Source organism: Manis pentadactyla, chromosome 2 (genome assembly GCF_030020395.1).
Source record: "Manis pentadactyla isolate mManPen7 chromosome 2, mManPen7.hap1, whole genome shotgun sequence".
NCBI classification, from domain to species: domain Eukaryota; kingdom Metazoa; phylum Chordata; class Mammalia; order Pholidota; family Manidae; genus Manis; species Manis pentadactyla.
The window spans coordinates 3,510,223-3,533,143 of NC_080020.1; the positions used below are offsets into that span (position 1 = coordinate 3,510,223).

Here is a 22,921-nt window from a genome sequence, read left to right on the forward strand (position 1 = left end):
TTTTAACTGGGGCACCAGATGAGTCAGATGCAAACAGGGGTCAAATGCTCTGCTTTGCAGCATGCCTCTGTCTGGTGGAGTGTAACTGGGGGGCAGATAGGTTCCCAGCCCAGGGAAGCCGAAATCAGTCAGAAGGAGAAATAAAGTGGGAGTGATCTGTTTACTGCTTACTAGCAGCCATTCACCTCTGTTTGCCCGTGTCTCACTACCCCTTGCAAAAAGACCTCACACACCTCTCTGGTCCAGGGGCTCGCTCTCCACCCCCACCCCTTATAATCACTTATTGATATGGAGATAGACTACTTTCCACCCCTTGACAACACCTATTGATAAGGAGATGCACTAAGGCCAGGCAAGAGATTCTGGAAATATTGCAGTTATACCCACAGAAATTATGCAATTTCAGTAAGATGTATAATTCTACTTTTGCTGTTATAACAACAGGATTAGAACACAAAGTTAAGCCGTTTTTAAATGCATGTTTTACATAAACTATGTATTTGGTAATATGTAAAGAAGTGAACAATACATTTAATTATAAATACATCTTTAATGTCTAAAAATTGGTGGAACATATATAACACTTTCTTAACTTAAAAAATCACTGTCAGCACTTCCTGCCTAATAGTCTGTGCTCAAATAATCCAGGTGTCAAAGAATCCTGATGCTAGGTTAATTGCTATATGGATGTTGGCTGAATTCTTTACTAGGGGTTTTGTAAAACCCAATAGTCCTATTAAAATTGACTCCTTCCCCCCTCCAAATGACAAAGACAGTCTTTTCTGTTTGCCAGCAATTACCTGGCATTTCACAAGCTGTCATTATATCTATTACATTTGCTCATTGTAGCTAGCAATTAACCTCCTGTCCAAACACTTCAGTTTTCATTAATTTGTATGAAGTCAAGTTGATTTTCAGCACAGGGCTGAAAAGGAGATAAAAAGGTGGAAGATCCAATTTTCTTTAAAGACAGAGGTCTGCTTAGGGATATATTTTGCATGTTTATGGACATGCCTCTGCCATTCTCAGGTATACATTTAATTTCACAACATAGCTCAATGGTAAGATGAGGGATAGGTGTTTGGGGATGGTAGGTGATCTGTGACATGTTAGCCCATAGCTCCAGGGGAGATGACCAAAAGATCTAGGAAACCCAGTTTGAGAAGCAGCCAAAAATTCTTGGGAAGCGTACATCCTCAGGTAGTGTAAAGTGGATCCCTTTCTGTAAATGAAAAGTCACTTTCTGTAAATGAAAGTAAAGTACATATATGAAAGTAGCAAAAGTCTACTATTCATTCACTGACTTAACAAATATTTTTTGAGCATCAACCTTATACCAGGCAGTAGCTGGGTATGGGACAATAATTTAAAAGAATCCTTTTCCTCAAGGAGCTATTTGTGCCAGACAAAGAGAAGACAAGCAGTTCAGGTGCAGCATCGTTAGGGATTCTTTCACCACGGGGAACAAACAGGGAGCAGTTGGAGCTTAGACAAAAGGAATAACACATACTGCGGAGATTTGGAAGCAGTATCCAGATCCGATCACAAAGATGGTTAGAGTAAAAAAAAAAAAAAAATTGACAGGACAGATGGTACAGTCTACATATATCCCAGAAAGAGGGAGCCCCCAAATCAAGAATCTTCAGCTGTGTTTATCCAATATCTTCAAGGGAGAGCAATCAACTGTGATGTCCAAAATATCCCTCAAGATTTTCCTGGCTCTGGGAGAGAGTCCACAACAACTGTCTCATTGGAGTCAACCTCCCAGGAACTTGAGCAAGAAGAAGGTTCTAGCGACTTCAGTGACCACCTGTCAGTCCCTAAGTAATGTGCTTGCCTGGGAGGTGTACTCCTAAAATGAGGTCACTGTGACTGCAGGGTTGAGGCCTCTGGTAGTTGCCTCCTGCAGATTCTCTACCAAGAGACAAACAAGTTTCTGCAGGATGATGGGGCCCTTGTGGTTTAAGTAATTGGAAACGTTTTGAGTTGCCAGACCTTTACTGAAAATCAGTCTATTACTAGAGGACGTCAAGAAGCTGGATTTCACGTGACCTTTCACAGGTCTAAAATTCATCAGATACAAGTTGATATGAGGTGATTGTATCATTAAAGTTAGCTGTCGCTTATTGATTGTGTCTTTTAATAGTCCTGTTTATACCAGTTTTTCTGTGCAAATCAATCATTATGCCATCAGTTCTATGACACAGTTGATTCCATGAAATAGATTTCCTGTGTTTTACATTTATCTCCAATTATCTCAATCTCTAATTGAAAATGTTATGGTATTTCCACATCAGCTGCCTGTGTCTTTGATGGTCTCAATGAACACCACACAGGAGTCCAATTGACTCCAGCAGCCACTTACTAACATTGTCTGCTTATTGATATTTTTGTTAATTAGATCCTTCTGCCAGTAAATCACAGAAATTTGTAAAATCTGTTTTATGTTACCTCGATCCTTTTATTGCTAATCTATAAATTAATAATGCCAGCAGTGGTCACACAAATGACAGTTCTCATTCTCAACTTAGATTTTTAGAAAAACAGTTTGTCATGCTAAAGACAGAAATAAGTAAAAAATCCAAACCTTGTAGATTTGTTATGCCTTTTTGATTACTCTCGGAACCATTTGACCCAAAGAATTTATATACTGTGCATTGGAGAAAATTCCTTTTCTTTATAGCAGCAATGAGTCCTAAAGCTGTTTGCACTGACGTGTGCTCTTTTTGAGAGGTTAACCTCCCCTCTCTGATTCCTCCCTCCCCCAGGAGTTTCCCTGTTCCCAGGAAGCAGGAACTTCATGGCGGTGATCCCACGCCATTGTCTCTCGAAGGTCCTCTGGTTGGAAGGACTTGACCTTCACCTTTCTCCAGACCCCACTCATGGCAACTTCGCAAAGCTCCCCCACATAAAGCTCGTGGTGTGCTGCTGACACCCTGTGGTCATATCGTAGCACCTGCGCAGCCCGCAAATTTCAGAACTCACTGTAATACTGTATATGAGAGGAAACACACGGATGTCTTAAAATGCTTTCTCAAGCCTATGGGCTTTTTTCTTTCTTCCTTTTTGATAACTTCAGATTTTGGCATTCACTGAAAAAAATTCTTAGACCTGGAAAGCTGAAGGGTACTTGGAGGTCATTCAATTAATGGAGGGCAGACACCTGTCCTATCGAGGTGAAGTCGCTTGAGTTCGGGCTTCTCTCTCTTTCAAAATTCAGTTACTGTAAGTGAAGATGCAGAAACAAATTAATACCATGAATTCTAGTCCCAGGATGTATACTAAGAAAGTGATCATAGCTTTCTTCAAAAATAGCAATAGTCTGAATAACTATTATGCAGCCATGTAAAACAACATAGATTTAAAAATAATATATTTTCTGAGATAAAGTAAAAAACAGCAAATGTAGTATGCTGCATTTTTGTGTAAAATGTTTATGTGCTTAGAAACACACTAACAATAAGTAGCGAATATTCGGTAGTTACCTGTGCATTATGGGCTTACCCAATTATAGTTGAATTCACTTGGCTTCTCTGGAATTCCTAAATTTCCTGTCAGAAACAATATTAATGGCTCAATAAGAAAAAGTCATAATTAAAGATGTAAATTATCATGGCAAGTTACAGGACCAAATCAACAGCACTGTCCACTAGAACCTTCTGCAGTGATGGAAATGTCCTGTACTGCACTGTCCAGTATGTAATGAGCAGCCAGAGCAAGCTACTGAGCATCTGAAATGTAGCAAGTACAAATGCAGAACTGAATTTTAATTTAATTTAATTTAATTTATATAGTTACATGTAACTAGCAACTACTGTACTGGTCAGCACAGGATAGAATAGTTGGTAGTCAAGAGCAGTCACAGCACATTAAGACACATCATGGGCAGACTAATTCTACTGTGTATGCCAATACAAATGTTGATCTTTACTAAATTCTTCCTATGTTGTTCTTACAGTATAAACTGGGATAAAATGTCCCTATGCATAATGACATGAAGTCATCTATTCAATGTAGGTTCTTTGAGGACCATTGGCTTCATTCACCACGTGATTCACAAAGAAGACCTATTTATAAATGAACAAGAAGAGTTTATCCAGAAATTACATTTCCTTTGTTAAAATGAAATGCTTACCCTTTTTCCTCCTGGTCAGGCAATAGTCTCCAGGTAGAACTAGAACAATGGAAAGATCAAGTTGGATTCTGTTAACCTAGCAAATTAATCAAACTTTCACCATTTAATTATATAGATATATTATTTACTCTGATTCGCTAAATGCTGGACTTAACATAATAATGTAAATTGCAGTTAAGCTTCATTTTTGTTTACTCAAGTTGTGTGTTGAGTTTTGTGACCAAATTCCTACTCTCCTTCCCTAATTTAAAAGCTCACCTCAGACTGATACCAATGTGAAATCATCTCTCCACCAACACTTTTCAGTGCTCAAGGGCCATCCTTAAGTCAGCATCTATTGTTTTGTTTCTTGTTTCCTGACTGAGGAGATATTTTCTCAGTAGGGACAAACTTACGCTTTCCAGAAAATCAGAAATAATTAATTTGTGCAGCAGTGTGTTACAATTCTACTTCTTGATATTACTGAAAATGAATAATTTCAGTCACTAGTTTACTTAACTGAGTAGGGCTGCTTTTTCATAGATTCCATAATGCTTTCCTCCCTATGTTAACTTACCTGGGAGAAGAAGAGCACTATGGCGATTAAAAATCTTAGATTTGTGCTGGAAATAGCATTGCAATGATCAGTTTTTCAAGCAGAAATTTTCTGGGACAATTCTTTACAATTACAATGAATATAGAAGATACACAGCTGGAATTATGAGTTATTTTGGCTTTCAAATCCAAGAGAATTCATTTAGAATGAATTATAAAGTTTTACTGAAGATGACAGAAATAGTGGCTGAAGAAAAAAAGAGAAATGGAGAGTTTGTAATTCAGCCTGGAGGGAGAGAAAGGAAACTACTGAACCAGAGGGCTCAGTCTAACAGTGGGTTGTTATGCCGATCTTTCGAGGAAATTTATTTACCCAGTGAATGAAAACAACTTCAAATAAACAGCGATGAATAATGTGCACTTTATAATTTGGAATTTGGAAATTGGAAATAAAGGATACTCTGAGCAATATCTGAGCCGATGAAAATAATAGATGTGTTTTGTTTCTGTTTGCTTGCTTTGAATCCACTGTCGATATTTCATGCCACTAGAATCAAACCCTTTTTGACTTGTCTTTGCTTTGTAGGAAGCTGGTTTTTGATCTTTTTACTGAAGAAATACAGGAAAAACAAATTTGTTTTGTCAGTAAGTCAAGAGGAATAACCAGTATAGAAACTTCTGAAATCCTGCCTCAAGTTTCTGTTTTTTTCATGCAAAGATCAAAGTCATTGTGAAGGGAAAACACTCCCAAAGAATTAAGTCCCACTGGGAGAAATAAAGAAAAAAAGTTCTGAAGCCAGGACAGGACTGGACATGTCCCACAGATACATTGGGATGCAATGATATGCCCTCCTTCTCGCGTTAATAAAATGCAGTCTGTCGAAAATTAACCATCTGTCAGCTCAACAACAGCAATTGTTTCTATGTTTTAAGTAAAATGCAGATTCCAACCGTTATGAGTGAATTAAAAACCTGCTGCCGTGTATTCTAAGGATGTTTCTGGGCAGAACTGATTTAAACATATTCATTTGAATTTTGATTTAAATCATTAGTCAGAAAGACTGTGTTTAATACGTTTTTTTTTCTACATAGCCCATATATCACTCTCTCTTCATTTTCTACTTTGAAACTGCACTTATGGGGAGAGAGAGGGATCTGAGTTATGAAAAAACAGAATTGCACACCAATTTTTTTTTCTGAATGTTGTTATATTCCTTGGGGGGATAGACATTACATGTTATCTTTGGGAAAATCTTATAATTTAAGAATTGCAATTCATTACATTCTCTTTGTATAATAAATAGGAATTACTTTACTATAATTACATAGGAATTTCTGTAACAGATAGAAAAAGCTTCGCATCTCTGCCCCCACACTCTTTTTGTTTCCTCTGTTACTTTTATCTTTGGGCCAAAAGAAAAATAAAAGGACAAGGGCTTCTGCTCAGCCCTGCAGCCCTGCATGCAGGCTTGTTGATCATCCAAAAGAATTTGGCTTACAGTGTGAGATTTTTGTAAACAGCTCCTTATCCCAAGCTTGCCCCACCTCCAGGAGATGGGGAGATATGTATGAACATAATGATTCCTTGTTAGACAGTTTAGGAATATTGTGACCAGCCCTGGGTCAGGGAGAGTCAACTAACCCAGAACACGGAGTTTCTCAGCTCTCTTCTGACCCTCGCTGGCTCCCGGTGTCTGCAGGCTTCAGTCACTCCCCAGCCAGCTTGCCTGCTGCTCCCCCTTTCCCTGGCAGAAAAGAAGCTTGCAATCAGCCCTAAGAAGATGGGGCTTTAGGACAATAGTCCACAGTCTTCGTGGTCTTCTGGCTCTCCAAATAAAGTCACTTTCCATGCCCCGACCCCTTGCCCCTCAACTTACTGGCATGTCGGGCGGTGAATGCCATGACCTTAGACTTCATAACACTTCTTCAGAACAGAAATAGGCATAAAGCCCCCAAAACTCTCATTTCCTCAGTGGCTTTCTAAATATGCATCAAACATACCCTTAAATCTGGATCCTATTACTGTCTTTGACTTGTTTAGCTTATTTGTAGAATGTTCCAGAAGTTGAATGACTATGCTCTTTCATATCATACCTTACCATGACACATTTGAATTGTATTTTATAAATTGATCAGTTTGTTGGAGTTTTTAGGATGTTTCGCAAAATAATATATATTACCAAGCACTTTGGTTTACATTTTTGTATCTGACTTTTGAAACTTAACTTCACTTTGTCCAGGCTGGATGTCTGTTTAAATGTTTTTTAGAACATATTTAAAATGAAAGTGACAAATGCTTACCGTTTTCTCCCACAAACTCTCAGACCTCTCCTGTTGTGAAGCTATAGGTAAGCAGAGTTTGGACTCATGGAGAGGCTCTTGGCTGAGACTCAGAACTACATAAAACTATATAGTTTTATTGTTCCTTCTTATGTGTGTATTCATCCTGTTTTGCTGAAAAACAACAAGCACCTACTATGTGCCGGGAACTTTCCTATATACTGAGAATATAACCCCACAGGAGAGACACAGGGTCCTGTTCTCACAGGATTTACAATCCAGTCCTTCCTTTCCTAGGAGTGGCTATGAATTAAGCCTACCAATTCTTTAAATTCTATGTTAAACTGTAGATTCAAAACAGTGGCTTTTTACAAAGAAAGTTTGCTCTTGCACAAGCTCATCCCTCTGGTGCATATTTGGTTTTTAAGGCCATGAGCTCCCACGATGCTTCACGCGATCGGCACTTGAGGGACCTCACTCTGGTTCATTCCTAGAGAGTGTCACGCACTCAGCAGACACCTCCGTGGGTCCCCACGATTGTGTCCCCTGCAATAGCAGGACCCTAAGATCCCTGGGTGTCAGGGCTCCCCCCTTCTCTGCTCCTGCCTCCCCCCACATCTGGAGGCGCCCACTCTCTGCTGCCTGAGACTGGGGGTGCAATCGCTAAAGTGTATTTTCTCAGCAGCCCCTCAGTAAGAGCACCGGAGTACACGGCCAATCTCAAGAAGTCTAACCTGGATTTACCAAACTGGGAAGAAGAGCATCTTCAGCCTCGAGGACATCCAGTTCTCAGAAGCTCCTCAGAAGAGTTCAGCTTTCAAACCGAGTTCTAGCAGGAGATCTGTTATCTTCTTGACCTGAATACCTAATGGAAAACTGAAAGCAAATAACATCTGTATTAGCTCAAAGTTACATTAAACAGGAAGTAAATTTTAGAACAACAGCAAGATCATGATGCAGATCAGTTCCCGAGAGTCATGTAACATTATCTGCTCTATCAATAAATAATATATACCTCTAGCATTAGATCCTGGTCAGGGTATCTAATTAGGAGGTATTTATCTTTACATTATAAATGACAATAGAAATAAGGTTATTCACACTTACAGAAAGGATGGCCGCTCCAGTACTTCAGTCTAAATAAAGAATAAAAAGAAAAATACAAGAAATATAGAAAAATAAATGTTTAGGTCACCACAGCTGTATACTGATAAAAGTCATGGTGTAATATTATAGCTTTTGCCCACAGTAATAATTCACAGCACCACCAGAGTCAAGGTAATGTGCTGAGTAAGTTTTGGGTGACATTGAAATCTCTTTAGTAAGATATAATAATAATAGATTTTTCTGGAAATGTGAGTGTCAAGGATATCACTAGGTGAGTAGCTTTAAACAAAAGAAATTATTTAACATATTTAACCTATTTTAAAGGAGACTTGAAGGTCTATTGAATGGATTAAGTTAAACAGAACATTCTAATTCAGAAGCACTAGATGAAAAGGATTTTGGAACCCTTGGATGGAGGGCAACATCTGGATAGTGAGGCTTAAAGCATAGTGACAGTTACCCAGATACACAGACACCACGTAATGCAAAAATACAGGCAAGTTTAAATACCTGTCACATATAACCATGAATGGGAAAGAAATGGCTTAGTACCTGGGAGGGCCACTGGGGGATCTTGAAGGACTCGGAAGAACTGGGGTAAGTGGCTGTTTCAGCAAGACTGTTTGCAAATGAAGCTGGGAGCTCTTCAGTACCAGGGTGAAATTACCCCACCGCCTTCAGTCTCCCCGCCAGCAGCGGCCTCCCCTACCCTCTCTATGCGCAGGGAGGGGAGTGGGGAGGAAGGGCAGACCACAGAGGAATGAAACTTGCTTCATCATCTTGAAAGACAGCCTCCAAATAAGCCCTTAGACTTGTTTTGTTTCAGTGCTGGCGCTCTAACAAGACATCAGGCTCAATTCCTTATATTGGCGGTGACACGAGAATAAGCTATGTATATACACTTATACCTCTAGCATAGGGTATCAATCAGCCTTTTAAGAAAGTCATATAAGTATCTTTTTTAAACATCATGGATTTTATTTCATACAAACAAATACCCTTTCTTCCTCTTTATGTGCTAAACCACAAACTTACCGGAATAATGTACTTTCTAGATCCATCTTAGAAGACAGGAACCTGAAAACATATTGATTCTAAAGAACATTAATTGAAGAGCATTTCCTGCAATTAGATGTTCAAAACTGCTTCTGTGCTACTGAGGACTGAGATCTGAAATACCACAAAATAAATGTATTAAACAGAATCCTTCCTTTTACAATCTTAGGCTCATATCCTGCTTAAGGCAAAGATGGAAACTTGGCATAACAGGCGCTATGCCAGACCTGGCTGAGCCTTAGCTGAATGCACCACCGACACTGCCTCACTACCCTGACTCGAATGGCCGCTCATTCTCCCATTTATTTTGCATTCTGGACAGCGCAGGGCTTCTGCAAAGACTTTTAGACCATAATGGCTGAGAGATAAAGAAGGCTATGCTCTATGGTGTTCCTAATCTACAACGAAAGTGAAACGAACAAAGGAAAAATGTCATGCTAGGTATTAACATGCAAGTTTTAAGGTGACTTGAAATCCTTTCAAGGAAATAGTTGAGGGAACAGAGAAATCAGTAGGCAATTGATTAGACATAGGTGCAAGGTGCTTTGATATGAAGAAAGTGTCACATCAGCAGGATTTGCTGACAGTTGACAAAGAGTAGAGGGAAAATGATTGTCCAAGGTTCATCATAACTAAGGGATTGAAGAGAACAGACACCGGGACCCTGTCTCCTGGCACTTGAGCTAAAAAGCAGCGGTTCTCAACATGGGGTCCTGGACTAGCAACATCAGTATCACTTGTTACTTTTCCAAAACCTTAATTCTCGGGCTCAGTTGTACCTGTTGAATTAGGGATTCTAACGCCTGCTGAAGTCTGAGAACCACTGGCGTTATGTTCCAATTGGACTTTGCTTTCCATGCTTGCATCATCCATGGGGTACGTGTATGTATCTAAAATTTTGGAAAGTGATACTAACTTTTAATGTCTTGCTTATTTTAATCCAGGGGTCTTAATGGAAGGAATAATAACCACAAAAGTGAGATCAATAAATAATAATAAGCAATTTAAAACGATTAGAAAAGACTAACAAAAATCATTTAAAAGGCTAATGATAAACATAAAAATAGGGTCAATAAATAACAATAAGCAATTTTGAATGATCGGGAAAAGGCCAACAGGAAAATATGAAAATAACATTTTTATATTCTTTTTCTTAACAGTCAAGTGTGAGTCCCTTTTAAATTCTGTCGATGTAAAAATCGTACCTGTTTTCATCTGGAAGGCACTTCAGGAACGTGTCACCCACCTTCTCATTTTACAGAGGAGGAACCTGACGGCCTAAGGAGTGACTGACACTCCCAGCTTATACCGAAGTTCAGAATCCTGGGTCTGCGGAAAAGGCAATGCAGATAAAAGTCTATATTAAGTAGATATTCTCTATCTTGAGAGAAAATAAAATATTTCCCTACTTTTTATGAAATCAGATGACTCATTTCACCTCTTTCCCATCTCCTGGCTGCAGGCTGCAGGCTGACCCTCCACGGTTAGAGGAACGCATGCGCTCTTCGGAGGCCACGGAGCCGCAGAGCAGACCGTGGCCCCAGCTGCAAAGCTGGGAATGAAAGAACCTTTTCACTCCCTGCTTCCTCCCTCCCCCACGCCAGGCAGGGCACCAGCAGGAGCCCCCTCGGGCCTTCTGGGACACATTCTTCAGTTCTGGAAGGAAATTACAAGCGACTGGCCCACAGAGGATTACTCTTGAGTGAGTAAAGAAATTAACTTCATTGTAATTATGAATTACTATTAGTCTGTTGATGCACTCCATCTCTCCCTTCAGAAGGTATTTTAGGGCAGACTTCTTGCTTGGGGCTGGTTATCCGGTCTCGACACCTTCAGAAAGGCAAGGGGCTGGAGAGTCAGACCTGGGCTCGTGTCTCAGTTCTCCCTGCAGTGCTGAGTTCTCTGCCTTGTGCACAGCAAGGGCCCTGTGAATGTTTGCTGACTTACAGAGAGGAATGAGGGAATTTAGCAACAGAAAGCATAAGGAAATTTTCCTGTGTCAGGTGAGAGAGATCGTCCCTGAGAATTGAATCTTTTTTTTTTTTTTACTTGGCTTTCCAGAGTAAAGATATTAAGACGTGGATCACCCTGAGGTAAAGCACGTCAACCCAGCGCCTATGTGTTTTCATGTCTGGGCACAGAGATCTTCCGTAATACCTTGGGTTTGAACACTCCGAACCAGGGCCCAGGCAGTCTTCATAACTGAGAGAGTTATGGTTCCAAATGAAAATGAAAACTCAGAGCTAACAAGAAAAGCAGTGGTGAAATCATAGCAGAATTTGGAGACAAATTATATTACATGCCATCATATGACTAAGGTGTCTACTAATACTGTGATAGATCAATACCTATTACCCTGAAGACTATAAAACTACAATGTCCGATAAACTCTCCACTGCTATACTCCTAACAATTCTATTATTTTTTACCTAGTACAGCTTCTGCGATAGTTTTAAGTGACTAAATGAATACAAGTTTTTTTTGTTCTCCCTTAGGCCTTTTGCTCTTTAAAGTCTTAATAATTAACATTGAAGGGGACAAGATGTTGACTCTTGGGAGAAAAAAAGATGGGAGTTGAATGATCTTGGAAGCAAATCCAAAGCTGATTTTATGTAGAGAAAAATAGAGTATTAAAGAAAAATTCTGCAATTTATTTTTTAATCATTATGTTTGTGCTAAAAAAACTTATGGTGCAATATATTAAGATCTGAAATTTTAGCTTTAATAATAACTGATTGGAAAATTTTTAATGAACACCTATAATATATGAATAGCTTAACCTCGCTAACTATTGACTTCGATACATGGTAACCAACCTACTAAATGGACAAGATGTTTTAACTTCTAACTCTGTGGCTTAGAGCTCTATTAGGAAAGGCATATAAATGACACATTAGCAATGACTTCCTATTGATTTTTTTAAAAAGTGAAGTGGAATAAAAATAGCTCAGCTGAAAATCACGAGGGTTGTGGGGCAGTAATATTATTCCATTTCAGGGTCTGATAAACATGATCTGAATGCTGATATTCTCTCTCTGGAATTTCTTTTTGAATGGCCTTTCTTCCTTGAAAGCTTTGCAGCTTGGATTTTGTTTATTTGGAAGCTCATGTAGCCAGTGAGAGCAAGGGACATGCCTGTGTTGTTTATCCCTGTACCCACAGCAGCTAAAGTGCCTGATGCAGGTCGGTAAGATGGAAGGGAGAAAGGAAGGAACAAAAGAAAGAATATTTTTTGTTGACACGTTTAAAATGTCCTTGACTGATTATTTCCTTCAAAGAACAGCAATAAGCCTTCGTTTAAAGCCATGGTTAGTTTACTAGTGGCCAGGATTCATGAATAGTAATATACATGTATTGAAGGCTATTCTTTTTATCATATTTAGATTTAAAGCATGTTGCAACCAGAGTAGAGGATATACAAATACACTAGGGACTATAAATTTGCAGGGCACATTATTATTCATCCTGATTCAGAGAATGTATTTTTTTTAACTTGATAAAAAAAATCATCGTAATATTTGTGCCTATTGTTATATTTGGATATATTTAATATTTAATCCTGTACCTGATGGCTGTATCATCCACTGGTGGGTAAGAAGATGTCACTAGGATCTCCTTTGCCTGCATAGCTAACAAGGCTGAAAAAACACTGACATCTACTCCCCATTTGCTCTCAGATCCCCTGGTGTAAGAGGTGCTTAGATGACACTAATTTCACACAACTAAGAAGTGTGTATGGATTTTTAGCCTTTTATAGCTAGTGTATTTTAGGAACGCAGCTCTGCTCAAAATTTCAGTTGCAAACTGAGTTGAGTATCATAAATGGAGTCAGTACTTTGCATATCCTAGGTACTCAAACATTTGATTTGCGGATCCAGAATTCCTATGCAGGCAGGAAGTTGGAATGGGGAGACAATATACAATCGCCTCTGAAATAATGCAGACGTGTAGGGGCTTAGAGGGAGGTGTGCCCAGCAGGGGTGGCAGTGGTGCTGATGGTGAGGCTGATGGCAATGATGATAGCGTGGTAGTTTTGGTGGAGGAACAGGACAGGAGGCCATGGAATTTGTGGCATTTGAGAGTTGTGGAAAACAATCTGTTCTGAACAGCTGAAAGCATGTGACTGAAGCCAGGGTAATGTCAGCAGGGGGAAGGGATGGATGTGAGGCTGAGATGGAAAGTCAGACCAGATTTTATGGAGGGTCTTGGATGCCTTTCTAAAGAGTTTAGCAGGCAATATGGAATCATTAAAGGTTTTATTTTTTAAGCAGGAGGGTGAAATGAACAGACCTTGATTTAGAAAACTCTACTCACAGATGGAGAAAGGATTCAGTTAGAGAAACTGGAGAGAAGACATATTGTAGAAATCCAGGTTAGAAATGAGAATAGTCAGTACTAGAGGGATGGCGGTGAGATGTTTAAAACATTCTGAAAGTAGAATTCACAGGATTTGGCCATCTGTTCTGTGTGAGAAAGAGGACGGAAATCCGAGGATGCGATCTTACTCCCAGCACAGTGGAGGTCTAAAACGAGGTGACGTGTCTTTAATACATTCATTCATTCCACAAAAATTCACGGACCACCAAGTCTGTTGCAGGCATCGTACTAGATTCTGGTGGTATAGATACAAAAAGATCTGGTCATTATTCTAAAGGCACTGATGGTACATAAAATCACATCATTACAAATAAAATCATTACAAAGTCAAAGGATTGAGGATAAAGCTGAAAAAATGTTGCAACATATACGACCAAAATGCCTAGTATAAGCTCAATAGAGAAGTGGGTAGATATTAATAGGCAGATCATGGGAGAAAAAAACATGAAGAGATATGCATTAAAACAACAACCCCAAAACAAAACATTTGTGGGGAGAGTCCGGTACATTGACAAAAATTAAAAAGAATAAAAATACAATAGTATCATGTTCCAACTTTATTAACTAGAACACACACAGTCTGACATGCAGCAAAAATGGGAAGTGTATACACTAAATTATTAAAAGTGTTTCTTCCTGAACAACATGATTACAGATCTGGTGGATTTTATTAAATTCTTTGTGCCCTTTTGTATTGTATAATTAAAAATTTTTTAGGTATGCGTTACTCCTATAAGTGAAACAAAAAACTGATAATGCTATTTCTATTTTGGAAAAAATGATAAAAAGCATTGAGTTAGAGGGGATGGGAAGAGAGCTGTCCTGCCAGTGGAAGGGTACTTGGAAAGCAGGGAAGCATAAGACTCAGAGAGCATGACTGCATCAAGGGCCAGAGACAGCCTGCAAGCTGTGCAAAAGAGTTCAGCTCTTATCCTACGTGGGGAAGGAGACCAGGAGAGAGACAGGCTCCCATGCACTGATCCTTCTGGGGTCAGTGTGGAGAACTGACTGGGGGCTTGGTTAGCGGTTGAGAGACCACACAGGAGGCCAAGAGGTGATGGGACCGCCCATGGATGGAGGACTCTGGTCAAGTTAAAAATGTAACTTTCATTGTCTCAGGTTCCTCCCTGAAAAATGGACATAAGAATAGCGACCATCTCAAAGACAGGTGCATCGTGAAATGAATGAAGGTCAGTTTTCAGGGCCCCGTACTCTCACCAGTCCAAATATTTACTTTACCAAGTATTAATTTTTATAGTTGTAATTTTCTTTTGTAAATGTTATTTTCTTGTAGTAAGGACCCTTGAAATGAGATCTATCCTCTTAACAAAATTTTAAATGTACAATAACAATATTAACGATAGGCCTGATGTTCTATAGCGGTTCTCTAGAATTTATTCATCTTGCCTAACTGAAGCTGTATACTTAGCTATGTCTCCCCCATTTCCCTCTCCTGCCAGACCCTGGTAGCCACCATTCTCATCTCTGATTCTATGAGTTTGATCATATCAAGTATCTTCTGTAAGTGGAATCATGCGCTATTTGTCTTGAGACTAGCATAATGTCTTTTTTTCAAGGTTCATCCATGTAGCATATTGCAGGATTTCCTGATATTTGTACTTTTCTGTTATTTTTCCTTAAAAGAGCCCCTAAAACTGCACACATTTCAGGCTTCGGGAAACTTGGAGCCATATCTGATGAAAGTCAGGATTGCTCTCAGCATGAAATGAGCTAATCTGCCTTGGGTGTGTGGCCAAGAGTGCCTGTGGTAGGATGTCAGCTGATCTCACTAGAGGGAGGTGGACTGTGGCTGTTGGTACCTCTGGGATGATCCCTGGGTATTCTGGCTTGGGCTGAAAGGTGCTATTCTCCCATATAGAGACTTTGTAGTTCAAAAATGAGAGAATATTGGTTCAATTTTGGAAACGTTGAAGTTCAAAGTGCAGATAAAATATTCACTGGGTAACCAGCTATAAGATGCTTAGGCACAGGGCTCAAGAGAGAGGTTAGGGTTATCAGTCTGGGAATTATCCAGACACAAAATGTTGCTGATGTCACAATTATGGATGAGAAAGTCCAGAGAGAGTGTGAAGAATCAAAACTGAATAGGGCTCAGGACAGAAACCTGGGGGACACCAACCTGTAACTGTCAGTCAGATTGTGACGGTGGTTACAGGAATCTATGCCATTTTGTAGTACTGTATACCCTCCCCCCTAAAAAGAGTACATGTAAAAATGGAAATCCAAATAAGAATTGTAGTTAATGGTACTGTACCCCAGTGTAAAGTTCCTGATTTTGATAATGTACTATGGTTATAAAAGATGTTATCTTTGGGGAAGCCGAGTGAAGGGTACATGAGACCACTATATATGCATCTTTTTCCAAGTCTTTATTTCGAAATTAAAAATTAAAAAAAAACTAGGCTGAATTGGAATCACTGTGGACAGCCTTGGAGATGCCTGTGCAGATAGGGCTGACGCAAAGTTGCTGGAAAATTTAGAGTAAGATATTGTGTGCTGATATTGTTTTCATGGCTCTCTTGAACAGTGATCTATTGTCAGGCTAATTTCAAAAGAATGCAACAGCTGTGCAAGCTAAAACAACCGTGGCATTCCTGCCTGTTACTGTCTGTCTCCAGTACAAATAAAACCCTAAATCTTTATAGAAAAAAAAAAAAAAAGAGGTTGTGAAGGCAAGACGGGAAAATCACCCCAGCTCAGCATTTCCCTGCGGCCCTGGGATCTGAGAGAGAGAGTGTGACCCCATTCAACCCAATACCTGATTTAGTCCCAGACACTAGGAAAAAGAATGCTGTTTAATCCTGACACTTCCATGGAAAAATATTCTTGGGGTGAAATATAAAATCAGCTAGACTTATTTTGGGTTATTACTGCTTTCAAGAAAAATAAAAATTAGTAATCTTTTGATTGATCTGATTCTCACAGATCCTTGGGGACATGAGGTGTGTTCCGGGTGATTTAGTTCTGAGCTACTCCAAGTGTGGTCTGCGGACCCGCAACATTGGCACCCCAGGGGGCCCCGAAATGCAGACTCGCAGGCTCTGCCCCAGACCTATTGATTCTAAACCTGCATTTTTTAGAGGATTCAGAGGATGTGTTTGCATGTTAAAGTATGCAAGGCCCTGGCCTAGCCAATCCCACCTTTTCACCACATTCATAATCACCAGCCGAAAATGTAAAAGGAGGATGATTACTGCCACCCTTAGGAAAGTAGCCTTACGTAACCAAAAAGAGCAGTGGAATAAGATACTAATTTGTAAATCCTCTAGGAACAAAATCTCAGTTTAAAAAACGTCTTCCTCCGCCCAATTACCGTGCGCTTTCTTGCTGCTGGTTTTGGGCTAGCATGAGAGGCAGCAGAATGTGGGGCTTTCTCGGGCAGCAAGCAGCTCCTGTGGCTGAATGCGGTGCAGGACAAGGGCCCACACTTGTGGGTCCCTTGGGCCTCCACCTGGCCAAGGCCTGGAGCTTCCCCTTCACCGCAGTGTGGAGGCCCCCTGGGAGGGGCTGGAGGGCAGCAGGAGCCAGACAGGAGAAGGAAGTAGGGGTTCTACAACCCAGAATAGACCCCTAACTGACAGTAATGCCTCACTCAGAGTGGGATATTGGAAGGCACTCCTTTTCCCCCCAATAACCGAGTCACTCCTGGACAGGTTGTTTAACAGAGATGCAGGGGGCACATTGCCCTCCGCTGTGACTCATGGGATCTGAGTTTGGCCACCTCACTGAGGCTCTGCTTTTCCTTCCGTAACACGTGGATAATATTCACCACATGTCCGCGTGCAGGCGGGGGTGATAATAGTGCCTAAAATGAAGGGGCGAAGATATTGCACAAGATAGTACCTGCACAAACATGCTGCTGCGCACGGACATCACACAAGCACAAAATACGTTTATGTTAGACATTCACGATACCTAGAATTGATTTTGAAACCAGGGCCATAATATCGATTGCAAGTACATCTGTTGTCAGCAGCATAGCTTGATTATAGGAATGTTGTAATATAATTTTTAAAGTGCATAATAGCAATAAATAATCCAAAAGGTTTAGAAAGCTTAGTTTCAGTTTTCCATCAGATTGAAAAGAGGATTTTTGAAGGTATGGAGAGAATGGAAGTTCCTATGGCCAGGATCCTCACCTGACCCTAAACTACATGCTGATGTAACTGGCCTGCAGCTAGGCTACTGCTTCCACACCTTAGGCAATGAGCTATTGCTGACTGAGTCACTGTGTAAAGGGCTCTGCTCACTGCCCTGGGCGGAGGCAGAGACAGAGATGGATTATGGACCTGCAGGCTGTTAAGTGCAGACATGATTCTAGTCTCGACCTTCAGGGAGAATAAAGCCAGATATAAGCTCTTTTACCCCAGGGACATTCTGTTGCCATTTCTCAGCCTCATGGAACCCATAGTGAACTTGTCCAGGGCTGGAACCCTCAGGCAAGACAGAAGGTTACAAGGATTTAAAACATAACTATAGTAGCTAATGTTCCCTGAGGTTTATAAACTATTGTCTTTATGATTAGGGGGAACAAAAGAGCCATAATATTGATTACTTTTAGGTGGAACGTGAAAGGGCTTGTGTCAGTTTTCATATGGTTCCGTGTAATATTTGCACCATAGTCAATTTTTGAATGGGAACATCAAACATGAAATGGTAATTTCGTCTGGTGGTGTTTTTGTTTGAAAACTTCATGGGATCTCTGATTGAGAGCTTGTTTTTGTTGTTGTTGTTGTTGTTGTTAGACAGTTCAGAAATATCACCCTTAAAAAGATAAATCCTTTTGGCCATTTGTGGTTCTGCTTAGTTTAGTGCATTTTGTTCCCAAAAGTTGGAGAACATGCAGGGCATTCTTGAAAAGTTGAGGGTGTTCCTCATTCAGAAGATTGGAATAGAAACATAAATACTTTGATTTGCTTCCAGTTGGAACCAATTACATTGCATTAATGTAGACACCACAATACTTAGGTTAATGTGCAATATTGTTATACTGTGAATCTTACCTTCATGTTGCTATGCGTGCCTAATGTGTTAGAGAAACACAGCAATTCCCATGACAGTTCTGGGCAAATTTACATTACAGATTTCCAAGGTATTTCTGAACTTTTACAGCCTGCAAGGCATCTCACAAGGTTCTTTGTCTGTGGAGATACTAAAGGACTAGGAAATAGGAAAGGGTTGCTTCAGATAAAGTGGTGACTAGTCTAACACCACTATAAATATTGATGTGAAAATTCAGAATTTAAGGATGGGGGAGAGTTGGAGGCAAAGAATGCTTACCACCTAATGCAAAACACTTACTTGACTAGTTGATTCACTTGCCTATATGGCACAGCACAATTCTTCAAAGATTTTTGGAGCTCTGCAAACAGAGAATAATACCCATAGGACCATAGGGTGGTTTTGAGAATGAAATGAGGTAATATGCCTACAATGTGCCTAGCACAATGCTCGATACCTGGGAGATACTAAGCAGATGTAAGTTGTCTTGCTCCGTCTTTTCCCATATATGAAATCCTTCCAGTGTGCCCCATTTCAGAGAATAGCACCTATGGGCACATCCAGTTGCTTAATCCCTAAATCTGAAAGACGCTCTTAAAGCCTTCTTTTCTATGTCTCCTCCCCCCTCCCCAGCTCCAGGGAACCTCACAGGGTAGCCCTAAGACTAATCATTCTGGGCCTGCTGATTTCATTCTATGTGTTTCTTTAGTAGCAATGAAGGAATTTTTTCCTAAAGATCAAAAATTCAAATTCGAGTACAAATATATACATATTTATCTTTTCATATCACCCAAGTGATTGCAGAGTAAAATAGCTACCATTGTATTTACTTAGCATCTACTTTGTTCAAAGTGTATTTTTAAAATTTAACAACCTCTTAACTAGTGCTTACAATGTGCCAGGTACATTTAATTTAGTGGAAGTGATTTTTACCCTATGCATTTTACACATATGGACTCATGAAGTAGTTATTATCATTATTTCTCATTTCACCAGTAAGAAAACAGTGGCATGGATGGAGAAAGTAAATTTGCCTAAGATCACAGAACCACCCAGCAGCAGATCAGGATTTGAACTCAGGCATCTTGGCTCTAGGATCTGGGCTCTCATCGGCTCCAGTCTGCTGCTTTGTGGGGTGTAAAGCATTGCATACATCATCTTATTTAGTTGTTAGCAGGGTCCCATGGAGTAGGTATTGTTATGCCAATCATACAACGGTGAGAACTGAAGCTCTGAGGGTAAATCGCCCAGGTTTATGTGGGTAGGAGGTCAGAGCCCTAGGACTCAAACATGAATGCATTTGATGGTCCATGATTCTAAGTATGTTTATTTTTAGAGATAAACTGAAGGAACCACTCAATTTCTAGTCTTGGCAACATTTTCTCTTTATTCAGACATTTTTCCGATTCTTCCAAAGTATGTTACCTCCTGCGAGCTGGATAACCAACCACAGACATTATGTTATAGTAGAAAACACAAGGTCTTAAATCAAAGGCTCCAGTTTAAATTATAGCACTTCCACTTACTAGCCATGAAGTTTTGATCACGTTACTTAATGTTAATAAACCTCATTCCATATGGTTTGGGGGGGAATGTGAAGATAATATATGGAAACTACTCACATTGAGCACAGTAGCAATTTTTAATAAGACATTAATTTCGACAACGTAACGATTCTGAAGCAATCTGTGAGAATCTTGGCTCTGTCAGGTACTTGCTGTCTGGTTTGGAATATATTACATACACTTTCTGGGCTTCCATTTCTTCCTTAGACGATAGCCTTCTTACAGGATCCTTGGTGGGGGGAATAAAACGAGGAGGTAAAATGTGGGTGAAAGCCCACATCTTTTGGCTTCAAAAGATAAAATCATTTATTGCTAGTGCCACAATTTGATTTTTCAGAAAACAGAGACTTTTTATCTGAAAGAGTTAACCAAATTCCAAAAGTTCTTACTTAACTTATTCTGATGGAGTAATTTATAGACTCCGAGAGTAGGCTTCATATATATGTACTTTCTGTGGGCTGTTCAAAACTGGATGTTGCTAGCACTGTAATTTCTATCATTTCAGGTTCACAGAAGAAACACCCCACTATTACAAATAAGCCTTTCTACTGAAAACAGTTCAGCAATGCTTCGCTATGCTGTGATCTGACACCATAGGCACTTGTCTATATGTAAATTAAAGACATTTTTTTGGATGGCAGATCTGGCTCTTTGAAAAGAAACAGGTATTCCCAAGATCTACTTTTGCTCTGAATGTGAGTTTTAATAGCCAATAACTTTTTTTAATAGCCAAATAATACCAATTGTTCCAGACAAACTGGAACTGTAGGAAAAAATAAATTCAAATTTATTTGATTCTTTCATCTTCATATATTAGATATGGCACCGAGTCTTTGCAGCTATGTTGGGAAGATCAATGTCTTTAAAGTTGTTATTACTTTAGGAAAAGAGAATTTACTTTCAAAGGAACAACATCAATTCAAAATCCAAACATGCAAAAAATACTAAAACACAAACTGTTCAGGAAATAAATATGATTGGACAACAAAGAAAATATTTCTGGAAAGAATTCTTTGAAAATTTTAACTGTGAAAATGTAACCCTTGGTGAACTTTTACAAAGTCTCATGAAATAACAGGCTTTCCCCACCCCCACCTTCCTCCTGTCCATGAAAAGCATCTTTTGCTCTATGAACTGAGGCATTCAAATATGTGTTGAGTATTCTGTTTCTGATCATCTGTTGTAACATCCGATTATTTGGGCAATCAGACAGGGATGGGCCAGTCCAAGAATGGAGAGTGCAAAAGGTGGAATTTCTGGACCTAGAACTTTCCATCCAAATTTCCTGGATATTACCAGAAAAGTGTGGTCTGAAAAGGAAACCTCCCCCCCATGAGTATCAGGGATATTCAATAAAAAATTTCTGGTGTTGAGTAGGTTTTCTGAGCACTTCATTGTACATTTTTCTTCGCTTCCCCAGTACATGAAACCAAATTATTTGCTTATAATTATGCAAATCTGATGACTGCAATAATTTTCCATAGATTAGCTTCTGGTCTCATATATTTTAAATCTTGTTTCTCCTCCGTCCACATACTTCTGAGGCTGTGCATGAAGGATGCATTCATAAAGCAATATGACCCTTGGCTGGTGTCTTTGTGTGAGGGAACCAGGCAAGCCAGCAAGTAGCACTATTCCTGGAAGTCAGTGCTACATGGCTATGACTTGCAGTAATTTTATCCTTACACAGAAGCAACTGTAAATGGAAATATATTTCATAAAACAAAAGTTAAATGGACACCCAGCTCAGCTTCTCCTCGCCCAGATCCTAGAAGTGCTACAGCCATTCCATCACCAAGGACAGGAGGGGAAGTGAGTGGACAGTCAGTGGACTTCACTGATTGTGGCCAAAATATTTCCTTTCTGTGAAATTTTAATGAAATATTTAGTGAGCACATTTCAAGAGCTACCTTGGAAGATGTCTGTGCAAATAAGGGTCCCTTTGACACCCAAGTAACATATACTATACCGATCATCCAATATATAATGATAATGCTGTTTGGGGCTACCAAATTAATCAGGTTATGCAGGATAGAATCCAGAGATGAACATTTTTGCATGATTTTAGATTTGTTGTGCATTTTTAATATGATAATTAAGACCTAACTTATTGAGAATTCTACTTTTGGCATAACACTGTGAGGAACTCTGAAGACCATTCCCCTGAGAATCTGGTGAACACCATTTCTTAATGATACATTGTAAAGTGATTTGGGGCATATGATTTGGAAGTAGTATAAATAATTGAGTGACAATGCTGTTCTAAAATTCCTGCTAATTTTATTTCGCTTATGTGGATAGAGTTTCTCAAACTTTACATTTGTAACTATTAAGATTAGAATAGAATTGGTGTTGAATCCTATCCCATTCTAGAAATAAATGGTAATCACCACAAATATATGAATTATTTGGAAAGAAGTCCCTTTCATCTCATCAGTATATATTTCAAATAAATGTATACTCTTTGCTCAATAAATATTTACCCAAACTTAGAATACACATAATACAAATGTTATAATCACTCAATCCAGGAGATATTTTTTAAACCAATTTAGACATGACTCACACACCATAAAATTCACTCATTTTAAATATATTATTCAATGAATTTTATTGTATTTACAAGGCTGTACAACCATCACCACAATCTAATTTTAGAACATTTCCATCACCCTAAAAAGAACACCCTGTGCCCTTTCACAGTCAATTCCAATTACTGACCCCAGCCGTAGGAAACTGCAAATCTACTTCTGTCTCTGTATATTTACATTTTAAAAGAAAATTCATAAAAATGAAATCATCCAATATACGTTCATGGCTGGCTTCCTTCCCTGAGCATAACGTT

General features: G+C 39.4%; 2 long non-coding RNA genes across 2 annotated transcripts; one reads left to right on the plus strand and one right to left on the minus strand.

Moving 5' to 3' along the window:
• Positions 1-574: 574 nt before the first annotated feature.
• LOC118922242 (uncharacterized) lies at positions 575-7,815 on the minus strand. The gene is made up of 5 exons (XR_008995978.1): positions 7,684-7,815; positions 6,312-6,414; positions 4,136-4,174; positions 3,505-3,551; positions 575-3,223 (listed from the first exon to the last, which is right to left on the minus strand). It is a non-coding gene; the product is annotated as an uncharacterized LOC118922242 (long non-coding RNA).
• A 2,763-nt stretch (positions 7,816-10,578) lies between these two features.
• On the plus strand, positions 10,579-11,763 carry LOC130679960 (uncharacterized). Its single transcript, XR_008992937.1, has 2 exons — positions 10,579-10,814; positions 11,174-11,763. It is a non-coding gene; the product is annotated as an uncharacterized LOC130679960 (long non-coding RNA).
• Positions 11,764-22,921: the final 11,158 nt, after the last annotated feature.